We start from the raw sequence: 27,276 nt of genomic DNA, 5'->3' as shown, positions 1-27,276 counted from the left end.
TCTCAATATGTACTCAAGTAGCGTCTTTACTAATTGTGTCAGCGAAATTATAGAAAGAAAACTATTACTATTATAACCATGAATTTCCCTCTCTGTAAGAGTGAACATTAGTAGGAGTCAATGTTCCTGCAAGTCTGTTAAGCTTCTTCACCAAAACACTGTACAGTCTCCGGCACCCATTCCGTGAACCTGACTAGATCTTCAGATCAGCTAATAAAAACAGAAATTACACAGTAGCCTTCTAGTTAACGGATCATTACGACTTGCTTTGTTGGTCTATGCTGCTTTACTTCTGTACAATAATTTCCTCTGGAATTTAGCAGCAGGAGTGAGTGTTTCTTTTGTTTGCAAGGCAATGTGCTGCTCTAGTGCTGTACACCCGGGAGATGCAGATTGCGCGTGTTGCTGTCGCTCAGGTGGTTAAATCTGATGGTAGCTAGTTTTTGGGGCTGTTTTTCTGTGGTGCTGGTTTAAGTACAAATGTCAGTTAAATCTCTTGGACCCTTTCAGTAAGATGGCCTCATGAAACATTTCGCAGCGACCTCCTTCAGGCATGCTGCTGTACAAGATAGATCTCCTGGATCCTCAACAGCCTCAACACGGTTTCAACCTAAAAGGCTGCACACCCTTGTGATTTCCAAAATTAAGTGGAAGCGACTTAAACTGTGTGCTCTGCAGCAGTGTTCACTTCACAAAACTTATCCGTCTGCTGAGTGGAAGCAGGTTATAAAATTTTAAGTTGAACTATATAAACCTAACCTTACACTACTCTGTACCATCAGGCAGCAAAAATAATATTTAATGATAATAGGCGGGAATATTATAGGGATATTGATGTAATGCTGCCTGGCAAGCTCTAGAGCAAGCAAGGACTGCTAAGGGTTGCAGTCTTCAGCATGCATGTGACTTTAAAAACGCAACTTTGGGCACTGGAGAAGAAGCGCAAACTGAAGGCCTGCTGTTAAATTTAGCGTTGTCTCTTTGTGGACTCTTTTCAGAGCGGCCTGTTTATGTGGCACTCCTTGCTGCTGGCTTTGTGTTAGTCTACTCTGAAAGCGACCTGCCCCCCTATACTGCATTTATAAAGTTTCCATTGGTAGTGATTCTCCCTAGTGTGTTTCATGATTCACAGCTTAAATGCACTTCTGCCCTGGGCGGACAGAATGCCTTCAAGTAACATGGTTAGCAACGTTGTCGGTCACGTGGTGCGGAGCAGCTGCCGGAGGCGCCGCGCGGTTAGGATGGCTAGAATACAAGCGTTTGCGGGTAGGTAGGCTAGGAACGCTGATTGGTCAAAAAAAATAACAAGACGTCAGGCTTGCAACGTCATAGCCACTTAACGAACGTCATGATCACGTAAATTTTAATGACGTCATGTCCGGTTGTGGACAGACATATTTTCCCTACATTTTTCTCGGAATTCCCCGCGTTTTTGACAGCGCGCGCGGGATAAAAAAAAGCGCATCTGATGCGCTGCGCTCTCAACTGCATGCACGCTTCGGTCCAGAATGGCGTCAGTATTTCCAAACCAGAGTGAACGTCAACCTGAGTACGGTGACCATGACTTACATCACGACGATCATGATCGACGTTTCGGCGTCTGCGACAGATCTTCACTCAGCGGAAGAACATGCTGCAGCATATGAGGATTGTCCGCAAGTTGGAGACAAAAAGAGCATTTCTTCACAGCAACCAATGCAGCAGCCAGCCATCAACGCTCGAAAATTTGGTTCATCACTACAAGGTGGTGCACAAATTCCCAGCCGAAAATCTACAACTGTCCTTCGGGAACGACAAAGGTATTGAGACATGTATGCAACGCGACGTGCATGAATTTCCCTGGAATGCCTCTTTGGCTTTTTCTTGCTTTAACGTTCTTAGCAAGTTTGTGTGAATGCATATGTGTGTTTTTATCCTGAAGACTTTCAAAAATTTCCCCGCCTCAACCGCTGGTTCATTTGCGGTGAAACAGCACACAGCTTGCGATCGAGTGCCTCGCCAAGCGAGCCCCCACTCCCCCCCCCCCCCCCCCCCCCCCCCCTATATCTTCCCAGGTCGACCACCTTGCCGAGCGGGGTGCAATCTTCATTTATTGATACCTTAAGGACCCTTCACAGGGTATTACATTAGGGTCGGGGACGACGTACATAGGACAATACAAAAACAGAGTCAAAGAGGTTGCAAAAAAAACAAATCTAGTAAAACATATATATAAACATACAATGAGGGCAATTAGGACAACGAATACAATCAGTAACATCAAATGAGAACACAATTAAAACTGTTACAAATAAATCAATAGAGCAGAGAAGGGGATTTACAAACTAGTGGCTCAAGCACATCAATCTATGGGCGAGAAAAGAAATATAGAAAAATTATTGTTCAAAGAAAGACAGTAACCGGTCTTTAAATTTGACAGGGTCGCTTTCCATGACAGTAGAATCTGGCAATTCATTCTATTCCTGTATTGCTATTGGTAGAAATGACTTATTAAAAGCAGATGTTGATCCATGCAGGCGCTGTATGCTTAAGCTATTGAAAAAGCGTCGAGATGAACGTGCTGGTGGATGAAGAAAAGATTGGCGCACATGCGTGAAATGATAGAATATCTTTTGAAAGAGGCGTAGTCGTGATATCTTGCGGCGAAAGACCAATCAGGGGAGATTCAGTGATTTTATATTGCTGATACTGATTTTGGAGTCGTATTTTGAAGATATAAAGCGAGCGGCGCGGTTCTGCACAGATTCAAAAGTTGATGAGATAAGTCTGATGTGGACACCAGATTGCGCAAGCGTATTCGAGTTTGAATCGTACGAAGGTTTCATATGCCAGTCTACGACGACCGGGGGCGACAACGATAATGTTCTTCGAATAAAGCCAAGTTTTTTGGAGCACTCCGCGACCAGTTTAATTTTATGCTTGGACCAATTTAGATTGCTTGAGATTTGGATACTGAGGTAACAATACGTTAGTACTTGTGAAATATTGACTTAGTTTAAAAGAGTACACGTGAGTGATGTTAGAGAGTTTGCGTGAAACTTGCATAAACTTTCATTTTGAAATATTAAGCTGCATCAGCCACTTATTGCACCACTCATCGATTAAAATTTTGTCATCCTGAAGTGTGGTCTGGTCGGTTTGAGATGAAATTTGGCGGTGAGGACACAGTCATCTGCGAAGAGACGTATTGATGATGAAATGCCACAAGGAAGGTCGTTAATATTGATGAGATTAAGAAGCGGGCCAAGGACTGAGCCCTGTGGAACGCCAGAAAGAACCTTGGTTGAGGCTGAAGGATGCCCTCCTATGACAGTGAACTGAAAGCGGTCGGTCAGGAAGCATTTGATCAATGATAAGATTAATGGGTATAGGCTGAGAGAAGAAAGTTTACAGATGAGTCGCAAGTGAGGAATACGATCAAAAGCCTTAGAAAAGTCTAAGAATATAAAATCAGTTTGAAAAAATGAATCAAGGTTTAAATGCAGATCGGTCGTGATTTCAAAAAGCTGCGACTCACAAGAAAGACCAGAGCGGAAACCGTGCTGATTAGCGAAGAAGAATGCGATGTTATCAAGGTGTACGGCAACTTGAGAATAAATGATGTGTTCCATTGGTTTGCAGGCGATGAATGTTAAAAATATTGGGCGATAATTTGATGGATCCGACCGGTTGCCACTTTTAAATACAGTAACTACTTTGCTAATTTTCCAATCTGTTAGAAGAGTGCTTTGAGCGAGGGACTGGGCAAATATTTTCTGCAATACACGGCTGGTTAGGACCTTGGTGGCTTGAAGTATTTTTGCAGAAATGCTTTCAGGACCGGGGCTACTTGATAATTTCAGCTTGTCGATAAGCTTTTCTGTACCTTCCACAGTGACTATAATGGCGGGAATCCGTGAAAAACTGGTACCAGGAAATTTGGGAATATTATCTTTCGGCTTGAAGAAGCCGAAAGATTCTTCAATCGGCTTCTTCAAGCAGAAAGATTCTTCAATCGGCCTTCAATCGACTTCTTCAAGCCGATTTTAAGAACCCTTGCCTAAACGCTCTTGCCATTCACATTTACCCCCCACACGACACTTTCCTGAAGTCGGATGTTTTGCCACCTTTTTTCTTTTGTGTTTGTGTTTTCATGCAGAGTGCACGTGTCTCTAGTGAAGATGACTGCGCCGCTGATTCCGCTTTGACTATTCGTGCCGAAGAAGCTCCAGGGAAGTCTTCTGATCTGTCTGCGTTGTATTCTGTTTATTTGTTTACTCGTTTTGGCCAGCGGCACACGAGTACATACATCTATAATTCTCATCTGTTCCGCGTATCCGCCACCGTCTGTTTCAGCACTCGCCGCCGCTCTCCCTTGAGGGGTGCCTATTCTCCCCTCCCGCTCCTCGTTTTCCTTTTTTTCTTTCTCTTTTTTTTCCTGCCTGCTCCCCGCGGCTGCTCGGTGTACAGGGGGCGACAGCGCGTTTTTATTTTTCTCTCTCTTTCTGCCTTTTCTAGTATTTTTCTTTTGTGCCAATCTTCTTTCCAGCATTCGATTGCTTGTTGCTCTGTTAATGTGGCAGACATGTGTGCCAACTCCTTAAGAATGGAAGGAAGATCGCTGTAACTTCAGTCTCTTGAAAGGACAGGCTCTCTCTCTCTCTCTCTCTCTCTATATATATATATATATATATATATATATATATATATATATATATATATATACGTACGCAAAGTTCAGAAACGCTTCATTTAGACAGATTTATTTTGAGTCGACGTTTCGGACAGAGCCTGTCCATACTGGCCATATATGCTGCAGTTAAGTAAATTTTCCTTTCAGCAGCAGATTTTTGGTGCCAGTAGGATGGTGTGAGCTTTAGAGCGCGAGAGGCACCTCCATACCGGCCATATATGCTGCAGGTAAGTGTATTTTCCTTTCAGCTCAGTGTATTGCACACTGAAACAACTGCAGCACAATGGTTTCGCAGCATATGGCTGAGCCAGACCATTTTTTTCTCTCGGCAGAACCTGACTGCTAGAGAGCGTGTCTCCCAGGTAGCGGATAGGGAGGCTCTAAGTGAGCACCTGAAGTGTACAGCTTGCAAAAGGCATAATAAGTTTGATTAAATGAGGACACCTTCTGGCATGGTGTGTCTTATAAGTCCAGGGTGCTTGGTAAGAGTGGTGCGTGCACCGGCGAACCAACATGGGTTTCACTGCCTTGACACATTCCTCACCTGTACATGATTCCTTTTTCCTCAGGTCCGTGGTTGCACATTGCTGGCAATTCACAATGTTGCTGTAAGGGTGCAACTTGATGTAGACATGTTCTGAACAACTCTGCTAAGTGACACATGGCACTATTATGCGGTGTCAAATAAGAATTAAGTGTGTGCAGAGCTAAAAGCGACGAATTTTCTAATTTGTGCTGTTGTGATGTCTTTCAGGTGACAAACAACCAAAGAGACGTGAAGACAACATTGGTGGTCTTTCATGATTGTACTGAAGATGTCATTAGCATCAGCTATTGAAATAGTTGGAAGATCGCAACATATCCTATGCCTTACATGTTCTTCAAATTCTAGTAGATTGCAATCTGCTTGTCATGCACTGAAATAAACCTATATGGATTTTGTTCCTGCATCTGTGTTATCTTCTAATCTCTTTGCAGGTACATGCATCCAGAGATTTTGATTTATCACCAGCATTGTCTGGCATGCAGTGCAGAAATAAACAAAGCTGAAAAACTTTTTTAAAGATGCAAGTTGTCACCGCAAGTTCTCGTAAGTTATTTTTTCCAATAAAAACAATCAATGCCTTGTTGTTTTGTTTACCGATTCTCTTAAGCACCCATATAAATGAAAGTAGATACACTGAGGTGTGACAACTGAACTGAGGTGCGAATTGAGATATGGTTAAGTTAGCGCACAAAATAGACGAAGGGACCACACTAACACTAGGCATAACACTGTTCAAAGTGCTATGTGGTTGCAGGACTGTAGAATCTGCAGTAAGGACCACACAGCATTTCAGTGAGTGAATAGGTAAGATGAATTAGCCTGCATTTATATTGCGAGTCATTAGAACAGCTACATAGCAAACTCTCTAAGAATGCATGCAAGTCATCACCGCCTTTCTTTATGAAATAATAATTGCATTAGCACTGCAAAAATATTTACTGTTTACATTACAATAGACTACATTGTTAACAAAAGCTTGGATGATATCTCCTGATATGCGTATAGAGTTGAGCTTAAAGAGGTGTAGAAACAAACTTTTTGCTTGCATCTTCTTTGAATTGATGCATCAAACATTAGTATAGACGGGTCATCACTTGGCATTGGCCTACGGCCGCTAAATAATTTGTAACAAATTTCTTCTTGACACTCAGTTCCGGCACGTATGGTGCATTCAGGTCATGTTGGGCATGAAAAAAAATGCAATATAATTGCTCATACATTGTTTGCTGTGATTCCAGCTATTGAAGCAGGCTGCTTAAGCGTTGTAGTGGAATAAAAGAGTACTTTAGTGCTTACATTGTGCTTTTCTCATTCCTGACATGACCTAAACACACCTTACAAGTCATGGCCATCACCTGGTAGCTGAAACCAGAACCAAAAATTCATCAAGAAGAAATCTAATTATAAATTATGCTAGCTGGAAGGGGAATACCACGGGGTTATTCATGTATACTATTGTCCAACACATTATTTGAAATACGAAAACACAAAACTCTGATGCCTGCACTGCTTGAAAATTAAAAGGTTACGTAGCTATACAACACTGAAAGCCAATATTTCACTGAAACAGAAGCATGCATCCAAATCTTATCCCCCTCACAATACTGCTTAATGGAGCATGCTGTTTCAGGAGCTACAGGCACTCCTTATGACTTCATAAGGTCTCATTTGCCTGATGCATATTTTCAGCATTCAAGATGATATGCATATATTATACAACTTGCTTTCAGTCGAGCTATGCTTCATTGTATGCAAGAAGGCTGGTGCAGTATCTTTGCTGTTTTCATGGCAAAATTTAGTTTGTTCGCATCTAGCATTGCTTTCTGGCTCATTCTCATTTAAGTGTAATGCCATGGAGGCATTCTGACAATTTTAATGGTGTGAAATTCGTGGCACACAAAGGCAATTTTGCACAGTAGCCATTTTGCTCATTTTTAATTGTTCAATCAACCAAGGAACCCCTAAAGGCCCTCATTGCAATAAATATCACTTGTGTGTGTGTGTGTGTGTGTGTGTGTGTGTGTGTGTGTGTGTGTGTGTGTGTGTGTGTGTGTGTGTGTGTGTGTGTGTGTGTGTGTGTGTGTGTGTGTGTGTGTGTGTGTGTGTGTGTGTGTGTGTGTGTGTGTGTGTGTGTGTGTGTGTGTGTGTGTGTGTGTGTGTGTGTGTGTGTGTGTGTGTGTGTGTGTGTGTGTGTGTGTGTGTGTGTGTGTGTGTGTGTGTGTGTGTGTGTGTGTGTGTGTGTGTGTGTGTGTGTGTGTGTGTGTGTGTGTGCGCGGGGGGGGGGAGGGTTGAGGTGGTAGCTGAAGCAGAAAAGCGACTAAAATATTATATACAGTAAAAATAAAGAAAAATAAATTTAAAAAAACAGCTTCTAATATTAGAAGTTCATATGATTAATCACAATGAGATAAATCAAAGCATCATCAGTGAATAATCTAGCTCACGACTTCATACAAATGAGCAAGTTGTTCATATATAGATTAAAAACAGTAAAAGGCCAAATTCAGTCAGAAATCCTTAAAAAAGTACACATGTTAATTTTCCTGGGACGAACTAAAACAACTAAAGAAATTTTAAATTATAGAAATTTGTATCATTGCAAAGGCGTCAGGATGATTGTAAAAACAGCCCGAGGTGAGAAACACAGTCAAATGCCATAAAATATCAAATAAGACATCAGCTTGGGGACTGAAATGTAGATAGAAATAATATTAATATGTATTTAATGCCCGGCCGATTACCAAATCTTGTGAGTAGCATTTTACACAGATAGCCATTGTGAAAAACCGGTGCTTAGAAACTGTGTTCCATGAGGTAGTTAAATATTTGCACATGTATGCCATGCTCTAAAGTTTAAAACACTACTCAATATTGAGATGTGGTGATGATTGAGTGTAGATAATTCATCCCCACAGTTTAAGATTAGAATAAGGCTTGCTAGTCTCGGTCAAGATCAACTAGACATTTTGATAATGACTGAGCGCAGATGAAATCAGTGAATGCACACTGTAAGATGCATTTATTACAATTTCGTTGAAATAGAGGTGATTATTATTGTGTGTTTTTGTATTGTGCAATGCACGTTCACATAGGTCAGCACTGCTACAAAAGTTTTGAGTAGATGAGCACACTCAGACGGGGGCTGGCGTGCTGTAGGCAATCAAGAGGATTTTGTCCAAGTAGGGGTTTAGCCTTATGGCATTCTAGAAGTTGTCAGGATTACTTTTTACGCTATTTCAAGTAATTTTATTGCAAGACACGTAATATCACAGTTTAATTAGACACCTAATGGTCTCTTGCTGGAGTGTCGTTATCAATTCATTACAGCTAACCAAAAAGTCACCATACAGCCAAATTGCTTACTATGCTTCTAGTTTCCCCAAAGGAAATTCAGCATGATTAGTGACGTGCTATGAGGCTTTCAGGCGACATTTGTGCATTTAGGTACAATTTGTGCTCAAAAGACATTACGCACTTTTGAAAAGGACACTCAAGTGAGTGGCCTGTACAAAACATTACGAACGTGTTATTCACGAAGGTAACTGTGACAGAAAAATAACTGTGCAAAGACAAATGGCATTACAAATTTGACAAGTAATTTTTTATTGCAAGTATCAGTGACCAATTTGCAGAATGAGCCCCAAGAACTTTGTGCACAACTGCGATACTAGGGCAAAAAGTTGATTCCTGCTTAGATGCCACCGCGCATAAGGTGCAGTGCTGTATAGTGAGTCAAAGATCAAATGAAAAACCGGACGCGTGTTGCTGTGGCAACACCATCTTGTCCCCGCTTCCTTTTTATTTTTCTTCGTCATGTACACATATTATTTTTCCCCCTTTAAAAAAATTGGACACTGCTAAGAATGAAAGTCCTACTTCACAACATAATCCTTCAATCATGCAGGGGGTCGTGATACTCAAGTAGACCCCGGTCTGGCTATTGGACTTCACTTTCTTCTGCGTGTTTTGATGCCACATCTTCATCTTCCAAACCCTCAGACTGTTGCACTCTCTTCATCCAGTCGTTGGAAGGTGGAAGGGCTTATATAGCTTCCCAGGAATACCCACTGGGAGAGTTGACATGCATTCCTGTTTGCAACGCGTTTATGGGGCCAATGTCTCCGGCACCTGACACAACTTAGATGCGTTCCATGTAGGGTTATCTTCAAGGAGCAATGAACTAGGCGTCTTCTGTCCCACAACCTTCAATGGCTTGCTGTAGACCAGATCATCCTTCTTAGCAATGAGATGCTTTTTCACCCACACAGTCATCACGACAAAAGGTTGGAGTCTTTGCACCCCTCTTTCTGTCAGTGCACTTCTCGCTGAAACGCTGTTTTGCTCTCACTCCTTCCCTGAGCTTTGTCAATTGTGGTCCTGGATTAGAGAACACTGTACTCGGGCAACCAACAATGTCCATCATAGTCCTTGCAGTGCAACCGTGCAGCAATACAGCTGGTGCAGTTTCATTTGTCGCATGAGGTGCACTATAGTAAACAGCCAGGTAGTCCAAGACGGCAGTCTCAAGAAAGCGCTGTTCTATTGCTGCAACCTGGACACAGTCATTGAGTACTCCGTTGGAGAGCTCTACCTGCCTGCTACTCTGGGAGTGGTAAACAGATGAGCAAGTGTGCTTGATTCCCCGTTGCTGAAGGAAGTCTTCAAAATTTTCAGATGTAAGCTATAGCCTATGATCAGTCATCACAGTATCCTTCGTGGCTGAAAATCGCAGTTACAAACTTAACACTCCCGGAGGTTACGTTTGTAACAAAACAGACCTCTGGCTAATTGGAGTAGAAGTCAGCCACGGTCAGTGCAATCTTTCAGCTTTCGATCCTTAGCCCTTGCAAACATACCAACAATGTGACAATTTCTGCTGGGCATATTCTGGTAGTGAAATTGGCTGTAGTCATGCCACCGATGGTTTAACAAATTCATCTGCGGCTTGGAAATTGTGCACATTTGCAACTGTGTAAATGTTCACTCTCGCCATGGTGAGAGTGAACGAGATCCTCCACCTGTTTATCACGTCCTGGCCACCAGTACTGGTTGCATAGTCTCTGTTTTGTTAGAACAATATGGCAGGATGAGTTATTTTTAGCTGTCAGCTAAGCTGGCGTCAATGAATATGGCGTCAATGTTCATACTCATCTTGTAAGAACAGATTTTTCATTACTGCCAACTTTTCCCATACGTTGAAGAACGGCAACAGCTCAGAGCTGAGGGTACTTTTGGCAGGCCACTTGGTTGTTATGTACAAAATTGCATCTTGCAGCACTGTGTCTGTTTGTACAGCTCCCTGCAGTTGTTCTTTAGTGATACATGATGAAACCACGGAGACAATCGCTTGTTCGTGTAATGCAGGCAGTGGTAAGCGTGACAGCGCTTCTGCCACCTTACATTGTCGCATCCGTGATGATAATGCACATTGAAGTCATAGTACAGCAGGCGTGCAGACAATCTTCCATTACGTGTCGTTCAACGACTTCTTCCATGTGATGAGAGTAGGGTAAACTGTGCTTGATGACCTGCTTCAATTCGAACTTCCTCCCCCATAAAAATTAATGCCAATATTCATATGCCCATACACACGCAAGTGCTCCTTCCTGTACACCAGAGTGGTTACACTCAGCCTGGGAGACTTGAGATGTGAATGAAGCAGTACGCAGGTCTCCATTGCATTTTTGCTACAAAACAGCTGGAATGAGTTCTGCACCAATTGCGCGAATGAATTATCAACTCTTGCAGGAGAAAATTTACAATTTAGATTTCAACAACGTGTATCATACAAATGTTCACACTGAATGTGAACATTTTGTTGAGGCTCTTGAGTGTGCCTTATCGAAGTGCACATTATGCACTACCCGTAGGTACGAACAATCTTTGTGCCTGTGGATGAATCAGAACATACTTGAGGCTATAAAAGACAAGGATAAATGGTATCATAAGCGGAAACGTTAGAATGAAAACATTTATTATGCAAACAAGTTCAGATCCTCCTGAAACTATGGAGTGGCATTAATATAGATTAGAAAGAAAGAATACAACTGTATGCAAATACAGAAAGCAAAAGGAAACTCCTGCAAAATGTGAGACATGGTAAATAGAGTAATCGATAGACAATTAAAACAGCACGTATTTCTTGAACACATTGATGAAAATACAGTTGATAGGTTTGATAATTACTTCACAAACATTGGCCATGAGCTTGCCGCGCATATCCCTAATCTAACGTGGTTTGTTAATGACCCACATGTTCATGACACCTTCTTACCGAAAGCTATTGCCGATTGTGACATCCCAGCAATCGTGAAAACTCTTGCCGCAAACAGGGCAATCTGACATGACGGGATTACTGTGAGAGCATTAAAAGAGGACATTCACCATCTTGCACCACTCCTGGCAACAATAATGAATCACGCAATTTACGAAGGTTTTTATCCAAATATTTTGAAGATCGCAAGAGCTGTAACAGTTTACAAACAGTAATGATCCAGGCAGTTACCGTCCAATCTCTGTTTTGAGTATCATTAACACTTTGCTCGAAAAACTTGTCGCAAAGCAACTAAATGACTACTTGGAGAGAACTAGAATCATATCTCACTGCCAATGGCAATAAGGCTTCAGTAATAAGAGTTATACATCTACAGCAGTAATGGCATTGTCACAAGAGTATGTTCATCTTTGCATAATAATGAAATATCTGTAGCCTTGTTCCTAGACTTAAAGAAAGCATTTGATACGGTTAATAATAGCATTTTTGTTCAGAAGCTAGAGCACTATGGTTTTAGGGATTCCACTCTTGATTTTTTTACTAGCTACGTTACTAACAGAAAACAATTTGTCCACATGAAACACTTAAAATAATCTCGACAGCCTGTCTGTGCTGGAGTGCCCGCAGGGGTTAGTCCTAGGCTCTGTGCTGTTTTCTATTTATGTTAAATTTTTTTTTCTGTTTGCAGAATTCAAAAACGGGGATGTACGCTGATGACACTGCAATAGTTTTTACAGGCAACACTAACTGAAATTGAGGCTAAGACACGCTAGTTAACATCTCTTCATAGTTTAAGTTCTAACAAACTGACAATAAATGCTGTGAAAACAAAGTACATTCTGTTAGGTCAAGGCAAAAACATATTACAGATACACGATTACATAATTGCCTTGATAACGTTTTAATTGAGGAAGTTGACGCCAATAAATACCTCGGTGTAACCTTAGAAAAGAACCTTAATAAGCACAAACATATCGATCCTCTGTGCTCCAAGCTTGCTTCAGCTTGTTACATTCTATTTAGAACACAGGGGAAATATCTGTGCAGGAGATCATTTATTTTCCTCTTATTCATTGTCATATGTGACCTACTGCTGCGAGCCATGGGCTACTACATACAGATCTTACATTCACCAAATTATCTCTTTGCACGAAACAACAATGCGAATAATCATATACTCGAACAGGTATCAGTCCAGTGCTCTTTGTTCAATAGGTTACAGATTCTGCAGTTTCCTTTCCTATATAAAATGAGAATCGAAAAGGTAGTAATAACGTTATACGAAATAATTACCCGCTTTCAATTAATATTTTTGTGTTGCGTAACAGGAATACTAACAATGCAAGCAATATTAATTTTAATTACCCTGTAACCCGGCCGAAACGCCTACGGTCATCACATAATTCAATATTGCGGGGCGAAAATATGGAATAGTGTACCACTTGATATCAAAATGGCTAACAATTTCCTGTTTGCTAATAAGTTCTACTTTTCGAAGGTTGAGGGTTATGTTTGTTTATCTTTTTATGTCTGCTGTTCAGTGTTGTTTGCTATTTGTTCACTGATGATTTGTAACCAAGTTTCATGTTGGCCTCTTCTCTTGCTGTAATAACAAATGCGTACATTGGGCCTATACTAGCTTTGACTATTGGCCCAGCAGTTTTTGTAAACGTTTTGTAGCATCTGAAGTGAAAATAAAGAAGGAGAGAAAGAAAGAAACAAACAAAGAAAGAGAGGAAGAAAGAAAGAAAGGTCCATGCTCTGAAGCATCTATGGTCATGACCACTCGTAGAGCCGGATCATACAAGTGCATTGCCTCAGAAGTTGAAAGTAGTTGCTTCACTACACGAAAGCATTCAGCTGCCTCAGACTCCCAAGCGAAAGCAACGTAGTGTCGGAAGAGCCTGCACAGAGGCTCAAAAACATCTGAATTCACAACGTCTGCATTTACAAGTGGTCCCACAAGTGGGACCACTTGTAAAAATCACTTGTATTGAAGTGGCGCCACTTGAAAACAAGTGGGACCCTTTGGAATCCCACTTCATATTTGGAATCATTCTCTATATAGTGGGAACGTTTGGAATCCTACTTCCTCGGCACCTCACATTTCCATGAACTACATAAGAGCACAATCCAAGGGAATGTTGAAAATCCGCTGCAGCAAGGAGGGGCTCATGACTGAATAAATGCAGATGCAGTAACCATTCGAAGCAGGCTGTTGCAAATGCGCGTTGTTTGGAGTAAATGTTACCACCGACCCGCAAAGGGCAGATTTTGTTAAAAAAATCGGCCGTCATGTTAGCTTCAATGCCACAATGCCCCAGTATCCAGTGAAAGTGCACTTCTTTACATGTAGTGGAATGAAAAATCTTGGAGAATGGCTCAGAAGAGCGTCCCTCGAGCATTCGAGTGCAGTCAGGACAGAAATGCTGTGAGCAAGTATAATGACATCAATAACGATACAAGGGACCTTATCTGGGGCCAACTGAATCGCTAGAATTTCAACAGCGAATATAGGCGCATAATCAGGGGCCCAAAACGAAGAACTGCAATCTAGAGCCATTAGCTGCATTTTCCTTTTCCTGAAAGGCATCTGTGAAAATTGCTGTATGTGTCGGAAATTTGTCCAGACACTCTTCTACAAGCCAATTTAAAACATTAGCATAAATATTCTTTGTATTTAATTCTTAGGAGGGTGTTCTCAAAGTAAATACCAGCATTGGTGCACAGGTTGTGAACCTTTACTACAAAACTGAATGTGACTGAAATTTTTGATAGCAGGGATTTTGTGAACCTAATCTGAGGGAGCTTATAGCTAGGCCAAATACTACAGGAGAAAAGAGGCGGGGATGTCGTAAATATATGGGGCTAGCCCAATCCTGGAATAGGCTCTAAAGATCTAAGGAAAGTTTGCACAGTAGGATGCTGAAACCATGAGTTTAAACCAGGTATATTCGCACCTCCAAGAGCAGCACAGCATTGGCCACAGTTTTTGGTCGTCCAAGGCAAAGACGCAGAGCACGTCCCTCCAAAAGAATCAAAGGTTGAAGCTTGCACTTCGGACAACGAGAGAAAAGAACACAGTCAGACTCAAGTAGGTAGCCTTAGATAAGACTTATAAAAAAAGAGCGAAGTGTCATGATACATACGGAATTTTTTGTGGCTGATTCTCACCAACCTGCCAAGGGCGTCCTCCTGCACCTTTGAGTAGATTTTTTTTTTAATTTGTATTCGCCAGTCTAACTGCAGATCGTAGGTAATACCCAGGTATTTTATGCACCAACAACTTGTGGGATTTGGGTATTGCGATATAGCAAGGAGATGTAAAGAGAAGATGCTAATGGGAAAACCAGGAGGGCTCTCTTATTAACAATTAAAGGTGACCTAGGTCACAGCCAGGCTTCCAGAGCGTTGAGGTATGCTTGCAACATCCAAACAGAGTGTGGACGTCCTTCTCAGAAGCGAAGAATGCAATTTTGTTCATGTACACTTAGGCCTTGACAGCCAGGCGGACAGGAATATCTCGCATGAATATATTAAACAGTAACGATGACAGCACTGAACCTTGAGGCACGCCCCTCAACAAAGCGTATGTGTTGGGATTGTAATAGCCACCAGTGCAAAAAAATGCCTACCGTTGAAGAACTCTTTTACTCATGCAAGTAGGTGCGAAGGAGGTTTGAGGTATGCTAGTTTATGAGGCAAAATACTGCGTTTAACACTGTCGCATGCCTTTGCAATGTCAAATGTAACTAGAGCTAGCTGAAAACTCCTTCTGCCTTCGGTTTGAGCTAACTGAGGACTCAGGAGAGGAAAGCGTTCGACCTAGCAATTTCTTTAACTGTACAGTGCTAACGAATTTTTCAGTTGAACCGGTCACCCTAAGGGGGCTGCACACTATATTTAAAGTTACCGAGTAGTGATCACTCGACATACCACAGTCAACTGCCGACCATGAATACCCCAACCCCTTTAATAGGTCAAGTCAAATCAACCGCTGAACGCGAATGAGCCCACATACAAGTTGTGGCAAAGGTGTTGTAACAATGCACATCATTTGCAGATATCCAACACCAAAGTACTTGCCAGCTGTCATCTGTGCAGAAACCGCATACAGCATGATGTGAAATGAGGTTTCCCGAAAAAACCTCGTTGGAGTTATTGCACAATAAAACATCCAAGCAAACCATCCTATGAACGTCAGCAGAAAAGTAAATATTCGCAGATGTTAGAGCGTCGCACTGCGGTACAAGCATATCAACTGCAAGGATTTCACAATTCAGGAGCATAAGTTTTTGTGACACATTCGTGGATAAAATCAATGTTAAACTCCCATCCCTGCCGTTCTTGTGATCAGTTCTAACCAAACAGAAATTCTTAAGTGGGGAGCTGATTAGGATAAATCCAGGTTTCCTCCCATAAAATAATGTCTTGGCTATGCTTAAGTAAGACCTGCTGTAAATCATTGAAGGAGGATGCGATTGAGTAAAAATTTTATTGGAGGACTGCCAATCTCACCATATTTACTGCTTAAGAAAGGAGTCGGCAACAGCCTCTATCAACACGTCGGTTCTCTTCGTGATACCCAAAGATAGACCCATTTGTGGTCTTGGCATGAGTACGATCATGTTTTGATGACAAGGACAAAGCGCGACGTTTCTCAGTTGGCCATAACATTTCTGTGTCAGAGGGGCAAACGTTAGAGATAGGGACTGTGTCTGACATTCGGCAACACTGGTATTGATGTAAGAGAGGTTGAAGGTTGGACTGAGTCCACAGGAGGAAGGACATGGTTTGGCTGCTCACAACAGATGACGCAACTTGTGCTGAGATCACCTGGGACATGGCATCAATGAATGTGATCATATAATCCAGGATACCAGCAAGAGCCTTCTCCACAGCAGCAACAACTAACTTTGCCAATCAAGGTTCTATAACATTACCAGCTGTGCGGACAAAACCTGCATGTGAGCAGCTTTTTCTATCCAGCAGGGCATATGCAGCTGCTCATGAGCACCTGTCACACTGAATAATTTCCAGGACAGTCTGCTCATCCACACGCTTCGGACATATGAGATCATATGCCGGGTGAGCACAGTGGCAACCACAGCAGCTAAGAGAATCAGAAATGCATCTGGTGGATGATTGTCCTTGCAAATATGTGACAGCGCGTTGCCGACTTAGATCCCTTGGTGCTGTGGCCAAACCGCCAGTAGTTCCCCCCTGCCATGGCTATGGTTGCAGTGGGTTTACATGATAGACTCTCAGTCAAACCTTTAGTTCACATGGACAGAGAACCCTGTAAAAGTGGCAGTAACTGATTTTGTGGGCCCCCAAGAACCACCAACCTCACTGCTACAGCGGTAGGTGGGCAGAATTCCAACACGGGCCGCCGCGGTTGCTCAGTGGTTAGGGCGCTCGACTACTGATCCGGAGTTCCCGGGTTCGAACCCGACCGCGGCGGCTGCGTTTTTATGGAGGAAAAGCGCTAAGGCGCCCGTATGCTGTGCGATGTCAGTGCACGTTAAAGATCCCCAGGTGGTCGAAATTATTCCGGAGCCCTCCACTACGGCACCTCTTCTTCCTTTCGTCTTTCACTCCCTCCTTTATCCCTCCCCTTACGGCGCGGTCCAGGTGTCCAACGATATATGAGACAGATACTGTGCCATTTCCTTTCCCTCAAAACCAATTATTATTATTATTATTTTGAATATCCATTCAGCAGCACTGAAAAGCCACGAACTTCACTCACGTGTTTTTTCTCCATCATCTCCATCCTTGCATACTTCATTGATGCTCTGTCCCAACTATACTTGTTGGAAACGACGAAATTTCTTGCATTTGGAACAATTTCTCTACTTCTAATGAGTGGAATCGGCCAAATGTTGATTGGAGCTCCACATCGGAGCTACGCATTGGAGCTACGCATCGGAGTAGACGGCGGCAAGTGAGCAGCGTTCAGATTCAGAGCTGCGTGCATGAGGTTACAGCGCGTGTACGAGAGGCACTCGAACTTGCCTTTACATATTCGCTTCATGCTGTCAGGAGACGCGATTTCATGCAAACCTTTAAGGCGAAAGCCTTCAATGGCTCATTGTTGTCTGTCCATCTGCGAAATCTTTCACACTATGATGTCATCAACGGTATAATTGCTGTAACGCATATACTCTTGGGAATTACGAAGTAATGGGTTAATAGTAATTAGTCATTAGCTTGTAATTAGACATTAAAAAGTTTTGAAATAAGTTAATAACCAAATAAATGAACAAAACGTTAAAAATAAAAATAAAAGGTTTGGTTTGGTTTATGAAACGTCCCAAAGCAACTCAGGCTATGAGAGACGCTGTAGTGAAGGGCTCCGGAAATTTTGACAACCTGGTATTCTTTAACGGGCACTGACATCGCACAGTACACGAGCATCTAGAATTTCGCCTCCACCGAAATTCGACCGCCGCGGCCGGAATCGAACCCGCGTCTTTCGGGCCAGCAGCCGAGCGCCATAACCACTCAGCCACCGCGGCGGCAAAGTAAATAAATTAATATAACAAAAATTAAGAAAATAAAAAATAAAAACGAAAAATTTACGTATGTGAGAATGCAGTTTCAAAAGTTAAAAATAATTAAATAAGTGTTAAGAGAAGCAGTTACAGTCGGCGCAGAAAAGCTTTCGCCTCGTGCACTATACATCGCCAAAGTGACCACTGAATTTTAAAAAAAGCGCCTCTTCATACAAGCTATTAATCGCCTTTTACCGGTTCGCCCTGCACCTTCGAGCAACAATTTAATCCTAGGAGCTTGGCCGACGCAACGCCGGAAACGAGCTGATCGCGAACAGTGATCACGGAATTGTCGAAGTCGCAAATCTTCACAAGTTCGAGTAACTGAGCAATATAAACCTCTGACAGGCTCACCAGGGTTCTGTAAACATATCTTGAACCGCTGTGGTGTTCCGTCTTGGCAGAGAACAGATGGTTGCAAGTGCTGAGCGCTGTTTGAAACGCATTTTCGCCTTTCGTAACTTCACTTAATTGAGGGCCCTGGTCCTTCGTTCTAAAATTGCGCTCGTGGCGGGAGGCGTTCCGGAACGACGCTGACCTTCGACGCCGCGCGAATGCAGAAGCATATATCTTTGCGCCGAAATGCAGCAAACTCAGGTGCCAGACGCCATTAAGTAGGTAGAAAACAGTGCCTTCCACTGGTTGCATGGTATTGGTGGCTGGCCCGGGGTTTTCAGGAATGTACGAGAGGGCGTAAGATCCCGTGAAACTCATATAGTAAAGGTTTACCTCGTTGGCACGTTGTTCTATTGTAGATGCAAGATCGAACGACACACCGGAGCGAGCGATGTAATGCTGACGCCAAGTTTCCGCCGAGCCCCCTCTTCTACGTGTCAAGCAACATGCATGAGACTGAAACAAACTTTGAAGGATCGAAACTGAAAGAGAACCAAAATTGAAAATAACAGAAAGGAAACAAACTGCAGCACAGTTCGTTACCTGATGGACACAACAGTATCTACGTATTACTAAACGCCTTCATAAAACATCTGTGTGTTCCTCTATAGGATTAGCAGCTTAGTATAAGTTTGCTAATAATGACACCCAGGTAATGAGCATGATTTACCAACTTAAATAGTGTTTGTTCTGGTGTAACACACGAATAATTTATAGGCATGCCTTTGTGTATACGCCAGAAATCAAATTGTGAAGCAAGCCTTGAAACTGCCTCTGCATTTCTCATAAAATTGGAAAAAAATTATCTTACTTTCATAGCATGCGTGTCATCTATATCAGATGTGATTGTAATCTTGAGCTATAACTTAAAACGACCTATGCTGGCTGCCATCAAAAATCACTTTTTTAATTATTCAACAAACCTCATAACTCATTTCTGTCACGAAAGGAATGAAATGCTACACTTATATCTCATTGCTTTGGTACAGTCATGGTTCATTGCGCAATGTAAAATCTGATACAGGAATATTTTTGTTACTTGTTGCACGGTTTGTTCCTGAAATTCAGCACATCCACCAGTACCTGTTGCGTTCCCGCGTGGTTTTCTTTTTTATTATTTGAGTACAGGTGAATAGCCGCCGGATACATGGCCTGTAATAAGAACACAGCACACTACTAATACAGTACACACAGCACACCACAGCACATCACAGTAATAAGAGCACAGCACAGTAATAAGCACAGCGTCACGAACAGCCAGCCGAACCGTCCAGGCACAGAACAGAGACCGCGTTCAGTCCAGAGCACGCACGAACGACCGAGCGTTCGGCGCTCGAGCTTCGGAGTGTTTGGCACTCGAGCTTCGCAATGTTCGGCGCTTCTCGTCGTCTTCTTCATTGAGCGCCAGTCTCTGAAGATTCTAAAGCCCGTGTCCAGTCTTACAATTCTCCCCGGGCGAAAGGGCGCCATCGTGGCGGCCTAGGCCGATGTGACGACGGCGGGGTCGTAGTAAGGTTTGAGGCGAGTCGTGTGGACAATTTCGCGGCCTCGGCGGCGATGATCAGGGGATGGCGTAAGGGGTTCGATGAGGTAACTGACGGGGGATGTCTGCTGATGAATACGGTAGGGTCCCTGTTACTTGCTAACAAGTTTGAAGGAAAGGCCGGGACCTGAGGAGGGTACCCAAAGCTAGAGCAAAGAGTCATGAAGGTAAGCGGGAGGAAGTGCAGGGGGATCACGGGTGCTTTTCTGCTGCTGCTTGGCGTGAGAAGTGAAGGACAGGACAAGGTGTCGGCATTCTTCGGCATAAGTTGCGGCTTGAGAAAGAGTTGTAAATTCGGAAGCATCAGGGTGGTGAGGTAGAATGGTGTCCATTATGCAAGAAGGATCACGGCCGTACAATAGAAAGTACGGAGAGAATCCGGTGGTGGCTTGAGCAGCGGAGATATAAGCGTATGTGACAAAAGGGAGAACGCGGTCCCAGTTACAATGGTCGGAAGCAAAATACATGGCCAGCATGTCGCCGAGGGTGCGATTAAAACGCTCAACCATGCCATTTGTCTGGGGATGGTAGGCGGAGCTGGTGCGGTGAACAACGTTGCATTCCTGAAGCAGAGCTTCTACAACTTCTGAGAAGGCCGGACCTCTATCACTGAGCAGCTCTTTGGGCGCACCATGGCGAAGAATGATGCGATGGAGAATGAAGGATGCAATGTCGTGGGCTGTAGCGGATGGTAAAGGCGATGTTTCAGCGTAACGTGTAAGGTGGTCGATGGCAACGATGATCCAGCGGTTCTTGGTTGATGTGCTGTAAAGAGGGCCGTAGAGGTCGATGCCAACACGCTCGAAGGGCTGTACTGGGCAAGGCAGCGGCTGCATAGGAGCGGTGGGTCGACGAGGTGGATGTTTTCGTCGCTGGCATGTGGTGCAGGACTGAACGAACTGGCGGACGTAACGCGCCATCCCACGCCAGTATTACCGCTGTCTTTTTAGAAGAACTTTTTGTTGGGCTAGATGGTGCATCTGTAACAAAAGAACTGTAGCGCGACCAAGACGAAAACAAGACAGAGGCACACAGGACTAGCGCTAAACTTCATCTAACTTTATTCACCGGTAGCGCAGCAAATATAAGGAACAAAAAAACCCCGATCACGTGCAGACACCAGGTCACATACACCACTATCAACAGAACCGTTCAAGATATGCCATCTCCGATTTGTATAAATTCACAGACGTATCGCTAACACAATATACGCCTCTCTTCCTTATATGAAATGCCTCCAGTATTTCCCTTGCCCTAGTATCTTTGCTTTTGCCCAAAATCTTTATCTCATGAAACCGTGGTTGGCAGTCAGAACACTCAGTGCAGTGCTGAGGAAGATGCGCACCACTTAGGTCTTTCAGTGAGCGCGCGTGCTCACTGAGATAAAGATTTTGGGCAAAAGCAAAGATACTAGGGCAAGGGAACTACTGGAGGCATTTCATATAAGGAAGAGAGGCGTATATTGTGTTAGCGATACGTCTGTGAATTTATACAAATCGGAGATGACATATCTTGAACGGTTCTGTTGATAGTGGTGTATGTGACCTGGTGTCTGCACGTGATCGGGGTTTTTTTGTTCCTTATATTTTCTGCGCTACCGGTGAATAAAGTTAGATGAAGTTTAGCGCTAGTCCTGTGTGCCTCTGTCTTGTGTTCGTCTTGGTCGCGCTACAGTTCTTTTGTTACAGTACCGCTGTCGTAGACGGGTGAAAGTCTTCAAGAATCCGGCATAGGCACACTGGGGATCATCGTGGAAGGAAGAGCAAATGAAGGAGCGCAGATATGTCGGAATGACGAGAAGCCACTTGCGACCATCCGGGAGATAGTTGCGGCGCTAAAGGAGCTCGTCTCGGATAGCGAAATGGTGGCACTGACGACGGAGAGCACGGGAAGGAGGTCGAGTCGATTGGCCAGATTCCTAAAAAGGCAAGTGATCCACGGGTCTTTGCGTTGCTTGGAAGCCATATCAGCGAACTCAAACTTGAAAGAACACAGGGCGGATATACAAGGCGCTGCCTCAGATGGTACAGGGGAACGTGAGAGGGCATCGGCATGTTTGCGGCCGGAACGATAGATAACGCGAATGTCGTACTCTTGGAGTCGCAGAGCCCATCGCGCCAGTCGGCCAGAGGGTTATTTCAAAGACGACCGCCAGCAGAGGGCGTGGTGATCGGTGACAACGTCAAAAGGGCGCCCATACAGGTAGGGGCGAAATTTGACGATCGCCCAAAGGATGGCTAAACACTCCTTCTCGGTGACAGAATAGTTGGCTTCAGCTTTTGTGAGTGTCCGGCTAGGGTAAGCGACAACGTATTCGTCAAAGCCTTGCTTGCGTTGAGCGAGTACGGCACCGAGGCCGATGCCACTGGCATCGGTGTGGAGTTCCGTCGGAGAACGAGGGTCCAAGTGACGCAGAATTGGTGCAGTGGTGAGGAGGCGACTGAGTGTCGTAAACGCTTCATCACAGGCTGGCGACCAGGCCGAAAGGTCGTGGGTGGAAAGGAGCTTGTTTGGGGGGTCGACGATAGTGGCAAAATTGCGGACAAAGCGGCGGAAGTAGGAGCAGAGGCCGACGAAGCTGCGGAGGTCTTTTACATAAGTGGGATTTGTAAATTCGGCCACAGCTCGCAACTTGGCCGGGTGCGGGAGAACGCCATCCTTCGATACGACATGACAGAGAATGGTGAGCTGCCGAGCTCCGAAGCGGCACTTTTTCAAATTAAGTTGGAGGCCAGCGTCGGCCAGGCAGCAAAGAACAGTCTCGAGGCGCTGGAGGTGAGACGGAAAGTCCGGGGAAAAGATTACAACGTCGTCTAGATAACAAAGGCATGTGTGCCATTTGAGCCCTCGGACTGTGTTGTCCATCATGCGCTCGAATGTAGCGTGTGCATTGCAGAGGCCGAAAGGCATGACATTAAATTCATAGAGCCCGCCGGGTGTGACGAATGCAGTTCTTGGGCGATCGGCTTCCGCCATCGGCACCTGCCAGTAACCGGAGCGCAATTCCAATGAAGAAAAGAACTCAGAGCCCTGCAGGCAGTCATGGGCATCGTCGATACGGGGAAGAGGGTAAACGTCCTTGTGTGTAATCTTATTGAGACGACGGTACTCCACGCGCAGAAACGGATGGAAGCGTCTTTTTTCTTGACCAGAACCACTGGCGATGCCCACGGGCTGTGCGACGGTTGTAGCGCGTGACGTTGGAGAATGTCGGTCACCTGGGCGTCAAAGATGCTGCGCTGTGCGGCTGACACGCGGTACGGACGTTGGCGCAAAGGGGCATGGGTTCCAGTGTCAATACAGTAGGTAACGGTGGTGGTGCGGCCCAAGGAATGTTGCTGGTAGTGAAACGAAGCTTGAAAACGCTGCAGAACGGCTACAAGCTGGTCTCGTTGGGTAGACGTCAGGGCGGCGTCGACGGAACGGTGAAGAATATCTGCAGACGACTGATTCGTGATGGGAACAGGCGTAATGGCGCTGACGTGACGGCCGGCCGCGCAATCGACGAGGGGGTATGCGGAGGTGGGATCGAGAACGGCAACGCTACCAAGCGATTGGCCACGGAGTAAAGTGGTAGGGCAGGAGAACGGGTTGGCCACATAAATAGCGCTGGAGCCACGAACAATTGTCAGCACAGCATGAGGCAGCAAAACTGACTTCTGGTCAGCGCATCGTAAAGAGGGGGTATAAGTCACTGTTGCATCTGAGAGCGCAGCACAAGAAAGAAGCACCAGTACTGTAGAGAAACGGTGGAACGTCTGTGTCCTCTGATACGACCACAGTAGCGGCAGCAGCACCGGTTACGTCCAAGGGGGCGTCACTGTAGGGCGACAAGTCAAGCTGAGCACGGGCGCAATCAATAACGGCGTGATGTGAGGAGAGGAAGTCCCAGCCAAGGATAACGTCGTGAGAGGAGCGGGCGAGGACGATGAACTCGATTGTGTAGGGAACGTTCCCGATGAGCAGGCGGGCGGTGCAGGCGGCTAACGTTCGAATGTCCTGAGCGCTGGCCGTCCGGAGAGAAACGGGAGGAAGGGGCGTCGTCACTTTTTTTAGTGTGCGACAGAGGGTGCGGCTGAGAACCGAAACGGCTGCGCCAGTGTCAACAAGTGCTTCGACGGCGACTTCTTCAACGAAAACGGTAATAATATTGGCAGGCGCAGAAACAGGGCTTGAGTGAGCCGCTGGTGACGCAGTTCTTGCCTCCGGAACTGCGGTGGTTAGTTTTCCGCGTGGACGGCGGGTTGGCGACGGAGCATTGGGGAACGGGAACGACGGCCAGGAGACGGCGAGCGGTGGGAGCGGGGATGGTAACTAGGAGAAGAAGAATCCGGAGGCGGCAAGTGTGACGCAGGCAAGGACGACGGCGGAAGGTCGTACGTCGGCTCACGCCTATAATCGTAGGGACGGTGGTCACGACTGCGACACAAACGAGCAACGTGACCAGCGACGCTACAGGCGTAGCAAATAGGGCGGTTGTCTTGTGTGCGCCAGGGGTTGAGTGGCTGCGGCTGTGTTCGGAGGCGGGCAACCGGACGGGAAGGTGGGGTTGCAGGTCGCTGGGGTTCTAACTGCCGGGTAGGTGGCCTGTAGACAGGGGCAGCAGGTGAGGGCCGCGACCGCACCACGGCATCGGCGTACGTAAGAGGAGCCGCGATCAGGGTCGGCCGAGAAGGAGGTGGCAGGACTTCAGCGACCTGCTCCTAAATAACACGCTGTAGGTTGGGAGTGAGCGACGGCGCAGGCGTAGGCGGGCAGGTAGACAAAGATAGCTGGCGTGTGACTTCCCCACGTACAAACTGCTGGATGCTCTGGAGGAGCGACTGTTGGTCCAGAGCCCCGTCCCCTGTCAGAGCCAAGCTGCAAAGTGCGGCCTCCTGTAAGCCTGCACGCCTGGTAGAAAGGCGTTGTTTGCGCAGCTCATCGAAGCTTTGGCAGTAGCCGATGACACCGGAGACAGTCTGGGGATCTTTGGCGACGAGCATCTGGAAGGCATCATCCTCAATGCCTTTCAGAATGTGTCTGATCTTGTCGGCCTCGCTCATAGAAGGGTTGACACGCTTGCAGAGGTCGCCGACATCTTCTATATAACTGGTGAAGTTTTCACCGGTTTGCTGGGCCCGACTTCGGAAGCGTTGCTCGGCGCGAAGCTTTCGCACGGTGGGACGGCCAACGACTTCTGTCAGACTGGTTTTTAGAGCTGCCCAGCTTGAGATGTCAGCCTCGTGGTTTCAAAAGCAGAGATTGGCTACGTCGCTCAAATAAAAGATAACTTGGTGAGCTTGACGCTATCGTCCCACTTGTATGCGCTTGCGCGTTTATAGGAGGCCAAGCAATCCTCCACATCCGTGTCATCTGTGCCGCTGAAGATGGTCGTGTCACGCTGCCGCGCGGCGCCGGAGCAGAGGACAGTCGACGGAAGCGGTGAAGCGGTTTGGGTGACGGTCTCAGGCATTGCAGAGGTGGTAGTCAATGCGCGGTTGCGAAGCTCCAGGGCGAGGGATCGTTGGCACCTCCACCACTTGTAATAAGAACACAGCACACTACTAATACAGCACACACAGCACACCACAGCACAGCACAGTAATAAGAGCACAGCACAGTAATAAGCTCAGCGTCACGAACAACCAGCCGAACCGTCCATTCACAGAACAGAGACCGCGTTCAGTCCAGAGCACGCTCGAGCGACTCGAGCTTCGGAGTGTTCGGCACTCGAGCTTCGCAATGTTCGGCGCTTCTCGTCGTCTCGTCGTCTTCTTCGTTGAGCGCCAGCCTCTGAAGATTCTAAAGCCCGTGTCCAGTCTTACAGGCCGATCTCCCAATGTGGGTATGTGCCATCTTTTGATAGGCTAACAACATCAACAACATTCGTATTTCACTTCCAATCATATACATGCTGCACTATACTTGTTCTTCTACTTTGTATTGATTTCATTCATAAGGATGTCAGAGTTTAAAGACAAATCCTCAGTGCTTGCAGAGCTTTACTATGTGCCCAATTTTTTGTTATTGCGACAATGATGGCACAATATGCAATGAAGAAGTTAATATAGTTCACCACTACAGATCGCAAAAGGACTGAGAGAGAAAGGGCAAGACACTCACAGCCAAAGTACCTTTCACATACTTCTAAGCTGTGCAGAAAAAATGAATATAAAGGTAATCTTTCCGAAACTCATTCCATACTACGGCAGGCTTTCAGGACAGTTGTGAGAAATGTCTGTGTAAGCATGGAGAAAGGTATGAGCTGGAATGCTGTCATGATTCATGGAAGAAAAAAACAGTAGGCATGGGAGGCATTGGCCACGCTATATGCTTCCGCAAGTTAGGATCACGCAAGCTCCGCTTCAGGTTGATCTGATCTCCTTGCCACCAGTTGCTGATACACAGGCTTACCTCGTCTTCTATTACGACCATGTTTACCCGTCCCATGCGAAACATATGCCCGCCACTATCCTAAATGGCCTTCTTTCTGAACACCTACAGAATTTTCCTAATCATACTGTTCTCTCCATTGATGCCTCCGTCATCTGTGAGAAGGCGGCGATTGGTTTATATTCGCAGGATCTGACTTGGAGCTATTCCGTTCGTATCCCTGATTATACTCCTATATTCTTCGTAGACTTTTTGGCTATTGATTTGGCTCTTCTCAAAATTCCCTGGCATGTAGCACAGGTTCTTATTCTTGCAAACTGCCTTTCAGTTCTATTCTTTCTCCAAAATTCCGGAAAATCTTTATTGAATCGCTCGCTTAGGTTTTTTGTTCCGCGCATAGTGTGTGAGATCCGCTTTGTCCGGGAACCTGCAGGCATTCAGGTGTCTATTTTATCGATTTGGTTGATTTTTTGGCAAGGTCACCTCCCAGCGCTCCTGTAATATATCCCTTCCCTTACCTCATTCGGTTGGAAACTTCACGTTTCCACTGGTTCCAACATATTTCAGCCAGCTTGAGTGAACCGTTGCTCAATACCATAGATTTTCACCACTGAAACTACCCATGGAATGTCCGGTTGTGTAAATCAAGGTATTTTGAGCTGTCAATAACGCTTCTGTGATGCAGAATCCCTCGCTTAAATTTTTACTTATGCAGATGCGGGTTCGCTGCGACAAACTTTTGTGACTCATGTGCATAAGTCGAAACATGAGATTATTTTCTCCTCTCTTGCCGGCGGTTCGCGGTTCAAGGAAAGCAGTATTTGGAGGTCCCTCTTTCGTAGTTAGGACTCCCTCTGCCTCTTCCAGTTCTCTCGTTTGGTGCGAGCGCCAAAGAATTCCAGTTAAGCAGTG

This window comes from Amblyomma americanum, chromosome 10 (genome assembly GCF_052857255.1).
Source record: "Amblyomma americanum isolate KBUSLIRL-KWMA chromosome 10, ASM5285725v1, whole genome shotgun sequence".
Lineage (NCBI taxonomy): Eukaryota > Metazoa > Arthropoda > Arachnida > Ixodida > Ixodidae > Amblyomma > Amblyomma americanum.
Note: the sequence above shows the minus strand (reverse complement) of the source record.